Consider the following 17087-nt stretch of genomic DNA (forward strand, 5'->3'; position numbering starts at 1 on the left):
GATTTTTTCCTAGTTACTGGGCATTTTCGTGAGGTCAGCTGTAGAGGGGAAACCCATCAGGCATCCACCACCCACCAGCAGCACAGCCGTCCACTCACAACTCTCCCTGGTCACCAGGGTCATTTGCAACTGTGAACATGGCATCACACAGGGACGTGCAGGGGATATGAGTGTGACCTCTGCTAAGTCTCTTGGTCCTTCACTCATTTCAACATCATGGCGCTTTATGACTTCCCTCGAGAGACAATCCCAATTATTCTCACAGTTTATCTAAGTTTCTGGAAAAATCTGTTTGCAAGTTGCTTTCCTCCCCCATGTCCCCTGGCAATAGGCTTACTGAGGAATATATTTTACCTTTACATTTTTATTTCTGAGGAGACACTACTAACTAGACATTTGTTTTCCAAGTATTTTCCACACACAAACAGGAAGACTGTAAAATAGCATAGGATAAATTGGGATGCTGAGATAAACATGTACTTCAATTCTGATATCCTGACCTATTTTCAAAAGCTAAGGAAAGAACAAATTCTGTTTCTCCTCCTAAGTAACCCCATGGGAATTCTCTCAGTGCAGTGGTAATGTAGAGCAACTCTCTCTACTCCTGGAAGGGAAGTTCAGCTTTTTAAATTTCCAAAAGAAAAGATTAAAATTGTTCTTTACCTCTCAAAAAATATTCTCTTTCATTAGCTCAGTGTTGACAGCAGCTGTCATACCTTGGACTGGAATACTATTGGTAGAATCACTATATTTCTGAGATTCCTTAATTTTCTGAAAGTTTTGAAAATAAAAAAGACAGGATATATGACCTTTCAAACTCTCTTCATTGCCTGACTGTATGGAAGGGAAGCCTTTTGAGGAGGGAAACTGGAATCATTTGGAATACAATTTTAGTGTCATGAAGAGAATGCAATTTATTCCAAAGAATACATTCACCCAAAAACCTATCAATTGCAGTCAATTCCAAATTATCCATGAACATCAGGGACAGAGAGGACAGAGCCAGTGAAATTTCAAGGTTAATCTGAATCCTCCTTTTACTCCTTTCTCCTTGCTCCTTTCTGCCACAGGACCTTTGCATATGTTGTTCTCTGTTGCACACAATAATGCTTTATTCATTTTTTCCTAATTTCTTTTACTGTACCTGTATTTAAGTCTTACTGATGATTCAAAAAATTGAATCAACAAAAAGGGCATTTATTAATTCAACAACTCCTTATGTGGCCAATAAGGGGCAGTATTTTGTTGGCATTTGGAATATAGGAATTAGCAGGATAAAGGCTTTGCAGATAGCAAAGGAGATAGCCACAGACCTGAACTATAATCTAGCAGATTCAGCACTCTGGTAGAGGCACATGTTGGAATGGGAAGCAGCATAACATGGTGGTTAAGAACAGGTGTTCTGGGGCCACAATTCCTGGGTTTGGTCCTATTCTATCACTTACTAGTTGTGTGACCTTGGACAAGTGACTTACCCTCTCTGGGCCTCAGTTTCCTCATCTGAAAAATAAGGATGATGATAATACTGTATCTACCTCAAAGGACTGCTTTGATGATTAAATGAGGTAATACATGTAAGACGCTTAGAAGAACATCTGCATCAAGTAGGGTTTGTTCTTACTATCAGGGCTCCAGAAGTCCATAGGAGTACATGACAAATTCTACTGGAGACTTTTCAGGAGACCCGGCACTCGAGTTGCATTTTTGAGGGCACAAAGAAAGCATGGACTTCTCTTTCAAACATCTTGGCAACAGCAGACGGCATTTCCAGATTTCAAATTCCTACCCCATGGTAACTGTACAGGTTCTAAGTTTCAACCCAATACTCTGCCTCGAGTTTTTTTTTTTTTTTTTTCCTTACTCTTTAAAGAAATCATTACTTCCTATTTTAACAAAGGGCATGAAATCATCTCAGAACTTCCTCATGAACGATCCTAGTTTTGGAGAACACGTTCTCAAGCGACATGTTTGTTATTTCAGTGTAAAAACAACCGAATTGTATGTCCTGAATATCCCTGGACCACACCTGGGCTTCAGAATGCAGGAAGGCGGGGATCTAACTGTGCCTGGGACATTCTGAGACAGGCCACATCCTCAAACTGGCTTGAGGCACTTGCTGAGAGTAAAATATGTCTTGGCTGGATTTATTCACTATGAATTATCACTCTCACTGTCTACTCAAAAATTTTAGACCATGAACAAATTACTGTAAGTGATTTCTGGTCAACTCCAACCAACAAAAACTGTGTCTTATGTATCAAGAGAAAGGCAAATCTCAAGTTTGGTGAGTTATATTTTCTTGGACATTCCATGTTCTATGATACCTGAAAGATCAAAATGAGATTGCATTGAAGATTGAAGCTACCCTATATTTCTATAAATTGTAAACATGACAAAAAAAAACCCCTGAAAATCCCCCATATTTAAAATCTTAAGTTTACATTGGAATTTAAAGAACTAAAAATTATCTGCTATGATGGACATAAAAGGCTGCCTTGTTCAGAGAAGGAACAGTATAAAGTGATCAGGTGAGGACAATAGGATGAGTATGAATGCAATGTATTTCCCCATAGAAATGTTCAAAATCGAAGCAGTACCATAAACCTTTTATTTTTCCGTAAACTGATAGCCTTTGAAATTATTTCTGGACATTTATGAACTCTCTCAAAATATCACTTAAAATATTTTTTAAAAATTAAAATGTGGCTTGGGGAGAGGGCACCAAAGACATGGATTCATCATTTTGTGATGAAGAAAAGGGAGTTTGAGTTCGAAGAGCTTTGACAAGGTAGGAAGTGGTCATCCCAGGGATCTAGTCATCATTTTTTCACTCACTGAGCACACTAATTCAGGGCCCACTATGCGGTAGGATTTTATATACAAGGTTGATTTATTTCCGTCCTTAGGGAGTGTGCCAGGAAACAGATGGCTAAATATTTGGAGAGGACACAGCTTAGGAAATAGTGAGATAGAAATGTGTCTCAGGTGCTGGGGAACCTTAGAGGGATCTAACTCAGCTCATGGGGGGAAGAAAAGTGGTCAGGAGATAAGCACTAGAGAATGCAATGCTGCACTCCTGCTCCTCTAGAAGGGAAAATAGGATCAGCAGATGGAGGGTACTGGGAAGGGTCTCCAGGCATGAAGAGAAGCAGCACAGCCCCAGAGCGGTGAATCCAGGATGCACTCAGGGAAGGAACGTATTCCTGCTGGAAGTGCAGCGTGGGGATGCATTATATATGTTGCTTGTTTGCAGGGCTCATTTTGTGTTCATTGGTATAAGAAGGTTCAAATGTCCAAATATCCTGTCTATAATCTTAATTTTGAATTACCGTCCTAAGCAATTAAATATGCAAAACACACCTGAAGAATTCAGAAGAAAGGATGAAACAACTGTCTCTGGTACTTTGCTGAGTTGACAGCAGGACCATCTCAGCAACTGATTTTATCGCGTAATTAAAGAGGGATCCTCTAATTAAATTGAGAGGCAAACTCTTTTAAACTGCTGATGAGATTGCAATATTTTGCTTGAGCCAAAATAAAGTTGACTTTTTGTTGACAAATCTTCAGTACTTACAGATTTATTCAGACCTATTAAAGGCCTGAAAGCAACCAGGAATTGGAATGAATATTTGAACAGAGAGCTGGATGTTTCAAATGCTGAGTAAATCATTAGAATCAGAGCTAGGGCACCAGCTGTGTTCATCCTTTGTCCCTTGCTCAATCTGTTGACACTTGCCCTTATGACCCGGCCATGGTAAACCCTTCACTGGGTGAGGAAAGCTCTATTTTAATTTTGAAGCATTTCTTCTCATCCAGTAAAGTAACAACTAGGAGAAATTATGAGATTAGTAAATTAAAAATTTTCCCTAATAATCAGAGTTATATCACCCATCATTACTACTTCTGTGTAATCAGTCAGCTTGGCATTGCAGGTAGAATGGTTTAGTCATCAAAAGCCACAGGGAATAAACTGTTGGTTCCAATAGCCCTTCTTCTAAGGGTTTCAAGATGTCAGGACACACCTGTAAGCCACTGAATCCTGTCCCTTTCCACAGTCAGGCCCCTTTTTCATTTCTCACGTGCTGAAGGGCTCAGATACGCTGCCTCTGAATGGACAGGATGTAGATTTCCTTTCTCTGACTGTCCACCACCACCCAGAATCAGGCTCCCCACAGCATTTTGTTTCTAGGTGTTGCTAAAGATTTTTAACCTAAGCTTTCAGATCATAAATGGCCATCGAGATCTGTTTACCATTTGTATTACCTGTGCTTTGGGTTTCTATTCCCAAGACTTTGACCTGCCCCTATAAAGGGACCTTCCTCTGCCTTGTTAAATACAATATAATTATGGGCAAGAAAATAAAGGTCCATAAAATAAGTCTTCAAGGGATATGATGGAGAGAGGAAGGGTCTGTTTGGCATTAAAAGATAAACCTGGGCATGTCCCTTATGTGTGTGTGACCAGAGGTCAAAGACAAGCCTGCTTTGGGCTTGGCTGGTGGAAGACTGCAATATTTCTCTTCATTTATAACAACTGACATGTTTGTAATGAATTTTCCTAGCCCAAATTTTGGTCCCTGTTTCCCTTTTCCTGAAATAACTCTTCCATTTTTTCAATTCCACTCCACTGCCCTCTGGCCTTTTCAGTAGCTCCCATTGGTAGCTTATGAGGTGTTTTAAAACCAAATCATACCCCTTACATTCAGTAATGTTTCTCTCTTTTCCTCTGCAATTTTTCTAACTTACTATCAATCTTCATGTAAGGTTTCCAGCAAAGTGTGAATAAAAAATATCCCCTAAGTGGCTTCTTCTATGAACCTGGCTCATCCCACCTTGTCAAAACACTTAGTAACTCCTGCAAAGTCCTGGCTCAGATTTCAATTTACCAGTGACCTTGGGTGGATGAATTGCTTTGCCACTGTGACAAAGAAGGCTCCTCAGGGAATATGGGAATATTCATTCTCTGCTCAGCTGCAAAGTGAGAATTTGATGATTTCTTGATATATGAACAATGCCCTGTAGTTGAAGAGAATGATAAGAACAACCTCTTTGGTGACCTTAGTTGGTTAGAGACACAGGGGAAGCCAGTGTTCAGCACCCCCTCAGAGCTCAGAGCGTCCCCTAAAAGATCAGGACCCCATCATGTGTCCTCAACTGCCCCCTCATTCCAAAGTCAGCATCCCACGGACCACTCCAAAGTGGTCCTCTCCAAAGTCAGCATCCCACGGACCACTCCAAAGTGGTCCTCTCCAAAGTCAGCATCCCACGGACCACTCCAAAGTGGTCCTCTCCAAAGTCAGCATCCCACGGACCACTCCAAAGTGGTCCTCTCCAAAGTCAGCATCCCACGGACCACTCCAAAGTGGTCCTCTCCAAAGTCAGCATCCCACGGACCACTCCAAAGTGGTCCTCTCCGAAGTCAGCATCCCATGGACCACTCCCCTCTCCCCCATCCCTCCAGCCTACTCCATGATAAAAATATGGGTCATCTCTTATTGAATGCTTATCGTGTGCATTGTTGGTCCATGGTAGTCCATTGTTGGTTCACTGTTGATCCATTGTTGGTCCATGGTGGTAGGTTGCATAAACAGTCACAGCTGTTCACACCTCCAGGTTTCCATGATCCTTGCCATGTGACTTTGCAGTTCCTCTCATGGAGGCAGAACTTCCTACTTCCTACTTCCTGCTCCATTGATATTGAGCTTGGTCATGTTATTTGCTTCAGCTACAAGTATATGGTATAAGTAATGACGGGCCATTTTCAAGCCTAGGCTTCAAGAAGGCTTGAATATATTCACTTTGCCTCTTGGACCTCTGTCTCTGCTCTGAGTGCAAGCCTGAATTAGACACCTGGAAAGTGAGAGAATGTGGCCCCGTTACCGGAGTTACCTTAACACCAGCCAACATCTGGTAAATCCCCAGGCCTGTGGGGGAGACCGTCCTAGACCAGCCAGCCCACATCTGACTGCAGAGATGTGAGTGAACCAAGTGACAGGCACAGCAATGTCGAGCCACCCACAGACACTGGAGAAATAATAGTTGGTTTTCATTTTAAGCCATGAGTATTGGGGTGTGTGTCATGCAATAATAACTAACTGGACAAACATTTTGTAAATAATAGTTTATTTAATCCTCATAATAATCTTAGTAGATTCTATTACTATTACCATTTTATAGAAGAGAAAACTGAGGTTTAGAGAGTTTTAAGGTCACACAGCCCTGAAGTAGCAGAGCTAGGATTCCAAACCCAAATGTCTAAGAATTCAAAATCTGACATGTTTCACCATATATCCCTGTGGACACCCCATTCCTTGCTTTTCTGTTCTTGCTCATTCTGAAAGGGAAGGGTTCAACTGTAACCAGTTGAAATTTGCTAAAATTCAGGATGTTTAAGAAGAAGAAATTCTTTTCATTTGACTAAAAATGAGAACTTCAGGTAACTGACTTTCCTTGGGGTCTCTGTTGTCTTGTGAAGCTTCTCGGAAGCAGTGTCAGTGAAGAAATAGGTGCAGGGCATTTCTGGACACTTGTGGAAACATCTTTTATGGTAAGAACCTATTTATGCAAATAACACTGTTGCCTGCTCTAAAATTTCCCAGTGTCCCTTCCTAATGAGCTAAAATAATTACTGTTGCTCAATCAGAAATAAGTTTATTCCCATGCAGAATAACTAATTGGACAGGTCAATACATAGATGATGATAAGGGGTAGCTTTGTGAGGCTGGAGGGATGAAAGCTGGCCGGAAGCTGCTGTGCTTTCAGGGAGGTGATGGAGTCAAGCCCACCATATTGCTTGGTAAAAACTACACTTGTTCTCCATGAAGTCGTTCTTTCAACAGAAAAATGGAGTGACTTTTCTTTATTCTTATGTGATACACGTAAGAAATGCTTCCACTCTGAGGAAACACGAGTTGGTTTTATTCTTTAGTAGATTCCAATCAATAAACTACGCTCTTGTCAAGCAGTCATCTGTTGTTAATTTGTTTTTTTATTTCCCAAGTTCAGTATTAAGGTTTTCTTTATTTCAAGCAGTTTTTGTTTTAAACATGCAGTAGTTGTTATTCCATCTTGTTTGAGCAGTTTATAAAAGTGCAGACAAGAAGTTTCAACATTTCTAGCATGTCATGGAGCTTTTCTATGGCTTAAAGAGAATAAGGAAAATGGTGACTATTTTTCTGCTCACAGCCAGTAAATCTGCTATATTTCCCATTGCTATAATTACTTTCCAAACAACACAGCTGAGAGTGTGAAGAAATTGAATGCTGTGAGGCCTGAATCATTCAGAGCCGTCCTGTTTGTTCCATTGACAAGGACAATTGCCTGACATTTTTTCTGATTTTCCATTCTATACAAAGTTGGGAAAGTTGACATTCTTCTTTTGACTCATTCTCACAAAATGGGAAGAATTCCTTAATGGGACCTTTTCTTGACAGATTCATGGCTTCAGTGTCATTAAATAAGTGAAAATTAAACATAGTTCTTAAAAGCTATCTTGTTTTATGTTGAGAATACTAGTATGCCAAATAATCCTATAAGGATTAGAAGTATGACATAATTTAAACTGTATTTTTCTGCCTTGTATTATTAACTTTTGTAAATATATGTTGATACAAGAATATAATATTCTTTCTATGTTATCTTGCTAAAACATTCTCTCGTATTTTCTGTCAATTGCTTCCCCTTCATTTAATTATTTAAAGGTTCTTAATATTTGTTATACAACGTTAACAATTTCAAAAAACATTGTTAATTACTGTAGCATTTTATGCTTGAAATAGTAAATGTACATTCATATTCAAATGATCTATATCTTAGTTTCCTTATTTGTAGAATGAGGAAATAATGTCTATGTCTCAGGATTCTTGAAAGAGCTCCATGAGATCATGCTGGTGAAAGCACATTGTTATACTGTAATTCACTGCCTTCATTTAAAATAATCATCACCACCGCATGCATGTATGTATGCATGTATGCATGTATGTAGAGTCTAGTGCACTGGAAAGCACGTTGCTCTAGGGACCAATATACTGTGTCCTACTGCCAGCTCTACTCCTTGTAAGCAGCTTGCCATGGACAAAAATAAGCCCATTTTCATCTGTGGATCTCGGTTTCCTCATCCATAATACAACATGGTTGGTAAGCTTAATATATGGTTCCTTCATGACCTAAAAACCTTTTTTAATGTTTTTTATAAATGCAAATGTTGATTTCTTCCCAGTTCTATCCTTCATCTCAAAATAAACAACTCGATGACATGTATACCTGAGTAAATTCTCTGCATGCTTGTTCTATGGCCAAACACCATTAAAAAAATATACAAACATATATAGATAGATAGATAGACAGATATAGATATATATATACATATATATTGACATTCCTCCTAAATGACCAGAAACAATCCAGAGTGAGTGATTCCAAAGTCTTAAGATCTTGGCAGTGTTTTAAAGGTAGCAGACACTACATAAAAACTTTAAAGCAACTCAACAGAGACAGATTTAACTAAGAAGCATCATTGTCACTGGTGACATCTCATTACCAATTCAAGGAAGCAGTCTCACCTAGACATAAGCATATTTAGCATTAGCTACAGCATTATACTATTATGAATTTTAGGTCAGAAGATGTGCACATGTTATGTGTATGCCCAAGGCAAGAAATAATTCACAGCATGCCAGATAAATGTTTATTATACATTTTTATTTCCTTTATTGTCTACACTCTATTTTAAGTTCCTTGAGGGCCAGTGCCATGTCTCTGATATCTATAATAAAAAACCACAACATTTATTTAGTGCCTACTAAGGCTTCATATATATAGTAACTTATTTTATCTGTACAACTCAAAGAAGAAATACCAAGAAAGCAGTTAGGCTTGTATGGAGGCTTTGCTGCAGCCAGGAATCTGGGAACATTCTGTCTTTCTGCTTTGCCATCCTAGTGTGTGACTTCCATTCTTAAGATCACCTCATGGTTCAAGATGCCTGCTAGGGTTCCAGCTATCATGTTCGTACTTCAGGCTAAAACAGAACAGAAGAAAAGAAAGGGATATAACACCCAACTGTATCTGAAACTTTTAATAATCCTTTCCAGAAGTTAGAAAGAACACTTAGTCTAACCTCTCACTGGTGAGAACTTAATCACAAGAAGACTGAGCATCACATGTATTTCCGGAGACAATGTCCTCACCTAAACGTTCGGAGTCTGTAACCAAGGAAGGGAAGAATATTTAATAGGCAGTTTATACAGCTGTCAACTCCATGTTACAGATGCAGACATTAAGGCTGATTTTGGTCAAGGATGTGCGCAATCATAAGATATTACAGTTAGTCACCTACCTCATCCCAAAGTGTGAACTCACCATGTAGTACTGCCATCAGTGTTACCTCACAGAGGGCTGCCACATAACAGGCATCCGTACCAGTTTCCTGCAGTGAGACAGCAAATGGGCACCCTGGACCAGCAGCAGTAAAATGGTGAAGAACATGGGCTCTTGAGCAGTGCTTCTCAAATTTTAATGTGCACGTGATTCCCCTATGCATCTAGTTAAAATGAAGATTCTGATTCAGTAGAAATGGGGTGGGTCTGAGAGCCTGAATTTCTAACAAACTTGCAGGAAATAGTTATGCTGCTGGACCATGGACCACTCTTTGAGAAGCACACCATCCAATAAAATGGGCAATTACCATGGATGGCTCTTGGGCACTTGAAATGTAGCTTTCCTGAACTGAGATGTACTGTGTAGTACGTATAAAATACATAGTGGATTTCAGTGATTTAGTAAGAAGAAAAATACAAAATATCTCATTAATATTTTACATAGATTTCATATTGAAATTATAGTATTTCGGTTATACTGCATTAAATAAGATATACTATTAAAATTAAATTAATTTCATCTATTTCTTTTTAATTTTAAAATATGGTTAGTAGAAAATTTTAAAGTGCTCACATTATTTTTTTTAACATCTTTATTGGAGTATAATTGCTTTACAATGGTGTGTTAGTTTCTGCTGTATAACAAAGTGACTCAGCTATACATATACATACAACTCCATATCTCCTCCCTCTTGCGTCTCCCACCCACACTCCCTATCCAACCCCACTAGGTGGACACAAAGCACCGAGCTGATCTCCCTGTGCTATGCGGCTGCTTCCCAGTAGCTATCTGTTTTACATTTGGTACAGTATATATCTCCATGCCAATCTCACTTCGTCCCACTTATCCTTCCCCCTCCCTGTGTCCTCAAGTCCATTCTCTACATCTGCGTCTTTATTGCTGTCCTGCCTCTAGGTTCTTCAGAACCATTTCTTTTTTTAATTTTAATTCCATATATGTTAGCATACAGTATTTGTTTTTCTCTTTCTGACTTACTTCACTCTGTATGACAGTCACTAGGTCCATCCACCTCACTACAAATAACTCAATTTTGTTTCTTTCTATGGCTGAGTAATATTCCATTGTATATATGTGCCACATCTTCTTTATCCATTCATCTGTCGATGGACACTGAGGTTGCTTCCATGTCCTGGCTATTGTAAATAGACCTGCAGTGAATATTGTGGTACATGACTCTTTTTGAATGATGGTTTTCTCAGGGTATATGACCAGTAGTGGGATTGCTGGGTCATATGGTAGTTCTATTTTTAGTTTTTTAAGGAACCTCCATACTGTTCTCCACAGTGGCTGTATCAATTTACATTCCCACCAACAGTGCAAGAGGGTTCCCTTTTCTCCACACCCTCTCCAGCATTTATTGTTTATAGATTTTTTGATGGTGGCCATTCTAACCAGTGTGAGGTGATACCTCGTTGTAGCTTTGATTTGCATTTCTCTAATGATTAGTGATGTTGAGCATCCTTTCATGTGTTTGTTGGCAATCTGTATATCTTCTTTGGAGAAATCTCTATTTAGGTCTTCTGCCCAATTTGGATTAGGTGGTTTGTTTTTTTGATATTGAGTTGCATAAGCTGCTTGTATATTTTGGAGATTAATCCTTTGTCAGTTGCTTCATTTGCAAATATTTTCTCCCGTTCTGAGGGTTGCCTTTTCGTCTTGTTTATGGTTTCCTTTGCTGTGTAAAAGCTTTTAAGTTTCATTAGGTCCCATTTGTTTATTTTGGTTTTTATTTCCATTTCTCTAGGAGGTGGGTCAAAAAGGATTTTGCTGTGGTTTATGTCATAGAGTGTTCTGCCTAGGTTTTCCTCTAAGAGTTTTATAGTGTCTGGCCTTACATTTAGATCTTTAATTCATTTTGAGCTTATTTTTGTGCATGGTGTTAGGGAGTGTTCTAATTTCATCCTTTACATGTAGCTGTCCAGTTTTCCCAGCACCACTTATTGAAGAGGCTGTCTTTTCTCCATTGTATATAGTCTTGCCTCCTTTATCAGTGATAAGGTGACCATATGTGCGTGTGTTTATCTCTGGGCTTTATATCCGGTTCCATTGATCTATATTTCTGTTTTTGTGCCAGTACCATACTGTCTTGATTACTTAGCTTTGTAGTATAGTCTGAAGTTAGGGAGCCTGATTTCTCCAGCTCCGTTTTTCTTTCTCAAGATTGCTTTGGCTATTCAGGGTCTTTTGTGTTTCCATACAAATTTTTTGTTCTAGTTCTGTGAAAAATGCCATTGGTAGTTTTATAGGGATTTCACTGATTCTGTAGATTGCTTTGGGTAGTATAGTCATTTTCACAATGTTGATTCTTCCAATCGAAGAACCTGGTATATCTCTCCATCTGTTTGTATCATCTTTAATTTCCTTCATCAGTGTCTTATAGTTTTCTACATACAGGTCTTTTGCCTACTTAGGTAGGTTTATTCCAAGGTATTGTATTTTTTTTGTTGTGGTGGTAAATGGGAGTGTTTCCTTAATTTCTCTTTCAGATTTTTCATCATTAGTGTATAGGAATGCAAGAGATTTCTGTGCATTAATTTTGTATCCTACTACCGTACCAAATTCATTGACTAGCTCTAGTAGTTTTCTGGTAGCGTCTTCAGGATTCTCTATGTATAGCATCATGTCATCTGCAAACAGTGACAGCTTTACTTCTTCTCTTCCATTTGGATTCCTTTTATTTCTTTTTCTTCTCTGAATGCTGTGGCTAAAACTTGCAAAACTATGTTGAATAATAGTGGTGAGAATGGGCAATCTTGTCTTGTTCCTGATGTTAGTGGAAACGTTTTCAGTATTTCACCATTGAGAACGATGTTGGCTGTGGGTATGTCATATATGGCCTTTATTATGTTGAGGTAAGTTCCTTCTATGCCTACTTTCTGGAGGGTTTTTATCATAAATGGGTGTTGAATTTGTCAAAAGCTTTTTCTGCATCTATTGAGATGATCACATGGATTTTCTCCTTCAGTTTGTAAATATGGTTTATCACATTGATTGATTTGCATATATTGAAGAATCCTTGCATTCCTGGGATAAACCCCACTTGATCATGGCGTATGATCCTTTTAATGTGCTGTTGGATTCTGTTTGCTGGTATATTGTTGAGGATTTTTGCATCTATGCTCATCAGTGATATTGGCCTGTAGTTTTCTTTTTTCGTGGCATCTTTCTCTGGCTTTGGTAGCAGGGTGATGGTGGCCTCGTAGAATGACTTTGGGAGTGTTCCTCCCTCTGCTATATTTTGGAAGAGTTTGAGAAGGATGGACGTTAGCTCTTCTCTAAATGTTTGATAGAATTCACCTGTGAAGCCATCTGGTCCTGGGCCTTTGTTTGTTGGAAGATTTTAAATCACAATTTCAATTTCAGTGCTTGTGATTGGTCTGTTTATATTTTCTGTTTCTTCCTGGTTCAGTCTCGGAAGGTTGTGCTTTTCTACGAATTTGTCCATTTCTTCCAGGTTGTCCATTTTATTAGCATATAGTTGCTTGTAGTAATCTCTCATGATCCTTTGTATTTCTGCAGTGTCAGTTGTTACTTCTCCTTTTTCATTTCTAATTCTATTGATTTGAGTCTTCTCACTTTTTTTTTTGATGAGTCTGGCTAATGGTTTATCAACTTTGTTTATCTTCTCAAAGAACCAGCTTTTAGTTTTATTGATCTTTGCTATTGTTTCTTCCATTTTTTTCCATTTATTTCTGATCTGATCTTTATGATTTCTTTCCTTCTGCTGACTTTGGGGTTTTTTTTTTTTTTTGTTCTTCTTTCTCTAATTGCTTTAGGTGTAAGGTTAGGTTGTTTATTTGAGATTTTTCTTGTGTCTTGAGGTAGGCCTGTATTGCTATAAACTTCCCTCTTAGAATTGCTTTTGCTGCATCCCATAGGTTTTGGGTTGTCGTGTTTTCATTGTCATTTGTTTGTAGGTATTTTTTGATTTCTGCTTTGATTTCTTCAGTGATCTCTCGGTTATTTAGTAGTATATTGTTTAACCTCAATGTGTTTGTATTTTTTACAGATTTTTTCCTGTAATTGATATCTAGTCTCATAGTGTTGTGGTTGGAAAGGATACTTGATATGATTTCAATTTTCTTAAATTTACCAAGGCTTGATTTGTGACCCAAAATATGATCTATCCTGGAGAATGTTCCATGAGCACTTGAGAAGAAAGTGTAATCTGCTGTTTTTGGATGGAATGTCCTATAAATATCAATTAAGTCCATCTTGTTTAATGTATCATTTAAAGCTTGTGTTTCCTTATTTATTTTCATTTGGAAGATCTGTCCATTGCTGAAAGTGGGGTGTTAAAGTCCCCTGCTATTATTGTGTTACTGTCGATTTCCCCTTTCATGGCTGTTAGCATTTGCCTTATGTATTGAGGTGCTCCTATGTTGGGTGCCAAAATACTTACAATTGTTATGTCTTCTTCTTGGATTGATCCCTTGATCATTATGTAGTGTCCTTCTTTGTCTCTTGTAATAGTCTTTATTGTAAAGTCTATTTTGTCTGATATGAGGATTGGTACTCCAGCTTTCTTTTGATTTCCATTTGCATGGAATATCTTTTTCCATCCCCTCACTTTCAGTCTGTATGTGTCCCTAGGTCTGAAGTGGGTCTCTTGTAGATAGCATATGTATGGGTCTTGTTTTTGTATCCATTCAGCCAGTCTGTGTCTTTTGGTTGGAGCATTTAATCCATTTACATTTAAGGTAGTTATCGATATGTATATTCCTATTACCATTTTCTTAATTGTTTTGGGTTTGTAATTGTAAGTGTTTTCCTTCTCTTGTGTTTCCTGCCTAGAGAAGTTCCTTTAGCATTTGTTGTAAAGCTGGTTTGGTGGTGCTGAATTTTCTTAGCTTTTGCTTATCTGTAAAGTTTTTAATTTCTCCACTGAATCTGAATGAGATCGTTGCTGGATAGAGTAATCTTGGTTGTCGGTTTTTCTCTTTCATCACTTTAAATAGGTCCTGCCACTCCCTTCTGGCTTGCAGAGTTTCTGCTGAAAGATCAGCTGTTAACTTTATGGGGATTCCCTTGTTTGTTAATTGTTGCTTTTCCCCTGTTGCTTTTAATATTTTTTCGTTGTCTTTCATTTTTGATAGTTTGATTAATATGTGTCTTGGCGTGTCTCTCCTTGGATTTATCCTGTACGGGACTCTCTGTGCTTCCTGGAGTTGACTATTTCCTTACCCATATTAGGGAAGTTTTCAACTATAATCTCTTCAAATATTTTCTCAGCCCCATTTTTTTTTTCTCTTCTTCTTCTGGGACTCTTATAATTCTAATGTTGGTGCATTTAATGTTGTCCCAGAGGTCTCTGAGACTGTCCTCAATTCTTTTCATTCTTTTTTCTTTATTCTGCTCTGCAGTAGTTATTTCCACTATTTCATCTTCCAGGTCACTTATCCGTTCTTCTGCCTCAGTTATTCTGGTATTGATTCCTTCTAGAGAATTTTTAATTTCATTTATTGTGTTGTTCATCATTGTTTGTTTGCTCTTTCGGTCTTCTAGGTCCTTGTTAAACCTTTCTTTTATTTTCTCCATTCTATTTCCAAGATTTTGGATTATCTTTACTATCATTACTCTGAATTCTTTTTCAGGTAGACTGCCTATTTCCTCTTCATTTGTTTGGTCTGGTGGGTTTTTAACTTGCTCCTTCATCTGCTGTATATTTCTCTGTATTCTCGTTTTGCTTAACTTACTGTGTTTGGGGTCTCCGTTTCGCAGGCTGCAGGTTCATAGTTGCTGTTGTTTTCGGTGTCTGCTCCCAGTGGGTAAGGTTGGTTCAGTGGGTTGTGTAGGCTTCCTGGTGGAGGGGACTGGTCCCTGTGTTCTGGTGGATGAGGCTGGATCTTGTCTTTCTGGTGGGCAGGACCACGTCCGGTGATGTGTTTTGGGGTGTCTGTGAACTTATTATTATTTCAGGCAGCCTCTCTGCTAATGGGTGGGGTTGTGTTCCTGTCTTGCTAGTTGTCTGGCATAGTGTGTCCAGCACTGTAGCTTGCTGGTCATTGAGTGGAGCTTGGTCTTAGCGTTCAGAAGGAGATTTCTGGGAAAGCTTTCACCGTTAGATATTACGTGGGGCCGGGAGGTCTCTGGTGGACCAATGTCCTGAACTTGGCTCTCCCACCTCAGGAGCTCAAACCTGACACCCGGCCAGAGCACCAAGACCCTGTCAGCCACACAGCTCAGAAGACAAGGGAGGAAAAAAAGAAAGAAAGAAAGAAGGAAGGAAGGAAAATTAAAAAGTTATTAAAATATTAAAAATTATTAAAAATTGAAAAATTTAAAAGTACTAAACAAAAAAAAGGAAGAGAAATAAAGAAGAGAGCAACCAAACCAAAAAACAAATCCACCCATGATAAGAAGTGCTAAAAATTATACTAAAAAAAAAGAAAAAAATTGGCAGTCAGCACCCTATGACAAATGGCAAAAGCAATGTTATACAGAAAAAAATCACACAAAGAGGCATACACATGAATACTCACAAAAAGAGAAAAGGGGGAAAAATATATATATATATACATATTTTTTAATTTAAAAGAAGAGAGCAACCAAATCAATAAACAAATCTACCAATGATCTTAAGCTCTAAATACTAAACTAAGATAAACATTAAACCAGAAACAAATTAGATGCAGAGAGCAAACCTGCTGCATCTAATTCTACATTTGCTCCCAAAGTCCACCACCTCAATTTTGGGATGATTCGTTGACTATTCAGGTATTCCACAGATACAGGGTGCATCAAGTTGATTGTGGAGATTTAATCCGCTGCTTCTGAGGCGGCTCGGAGAAATTTCCCTTTCTCTTCTTTGTTCTCACAGCTCCTGGGGTTCAGCTTTGGATTTGGCCTTACCTCTGCGTTTAGGTCGCCTGAGGGCGTCTGTTCTTCCCTCAGACAGGAGGGGGTTAAAGTAACAGCTGATTCGAGGGCTCTGGCTCACTTAGACTGGGGGGGTGGGAGGGGTACGGAATGCGGGGCAAGCCTACGGCGGCAGAGCCCAGTGTGACGTTGCACCAGCCTGAGGCGTGCCGTGTGTTCTCCTGGGCAAGTTGTCACTGGATCTCGGGACCCTGGCAGTGGCGGCCTGCACAGGCTACCAGGAGGGGAGGTGTGGAGAGTGACCTGTGCTCACACACAGGCTTCTTGGTGGCTGCAGCAGCAGCCTTAGTGTCTCTGGTGTCTACACTGATCGCCACGGCTCATGCCCGTCTCTGGATCTTGTTTAGCTGGTGCTCTGAATCCTCTCTCCTCACAGACCCCAAAACAATGGTCTCTTGCCTCTTAGGCAGGTCCAGACTTTTTCCCAGACTCCCAGACTTTTTCCCTCCCGGCTAGCTGTGGCTCACTAGCCCCCTTCAGGCTGTGTCCACGCAGCCCACCCCAGTCCTCTCCCTGGGATCTGCCCTCCGAAGCCCGAGCCTCAGCTCCCAGCCCCTGCCCACCCCAGCAGGTGAGCAGACAAGCCTCTCGGGCTGGTGAGTGCTGGTCAGCACCGATCCTCTGTGAGGGAATCTCTCCGCTTTGCCCTCTGCACCCCTGTTGCTGCGCTCTCCTCCATGGCTCCAAAGCTTCCCCCCCGCCACCCCCCGTCTCCGCCAGTGAAGGGGCTTCCTAATGTGTGGAAACCTTTCCTCCTTCACAGCTTCCTCCCAGACGTGCAGGTCCCGTCCCTATTCTTTTGTCTCTGTT

This window comes from Balaenoptera physalus (genome assembly GCF_965194825.1).
Source record: "Balaenoptera physalus genome assembly, chromosome: 11".
Taxonomy (NCBI): Eukaryota; Metazoa; Chordata; class Mammalia; order Artiodactyla; family Balaenopteridae; genus Balaenoptera; species Balaenoptera physalus.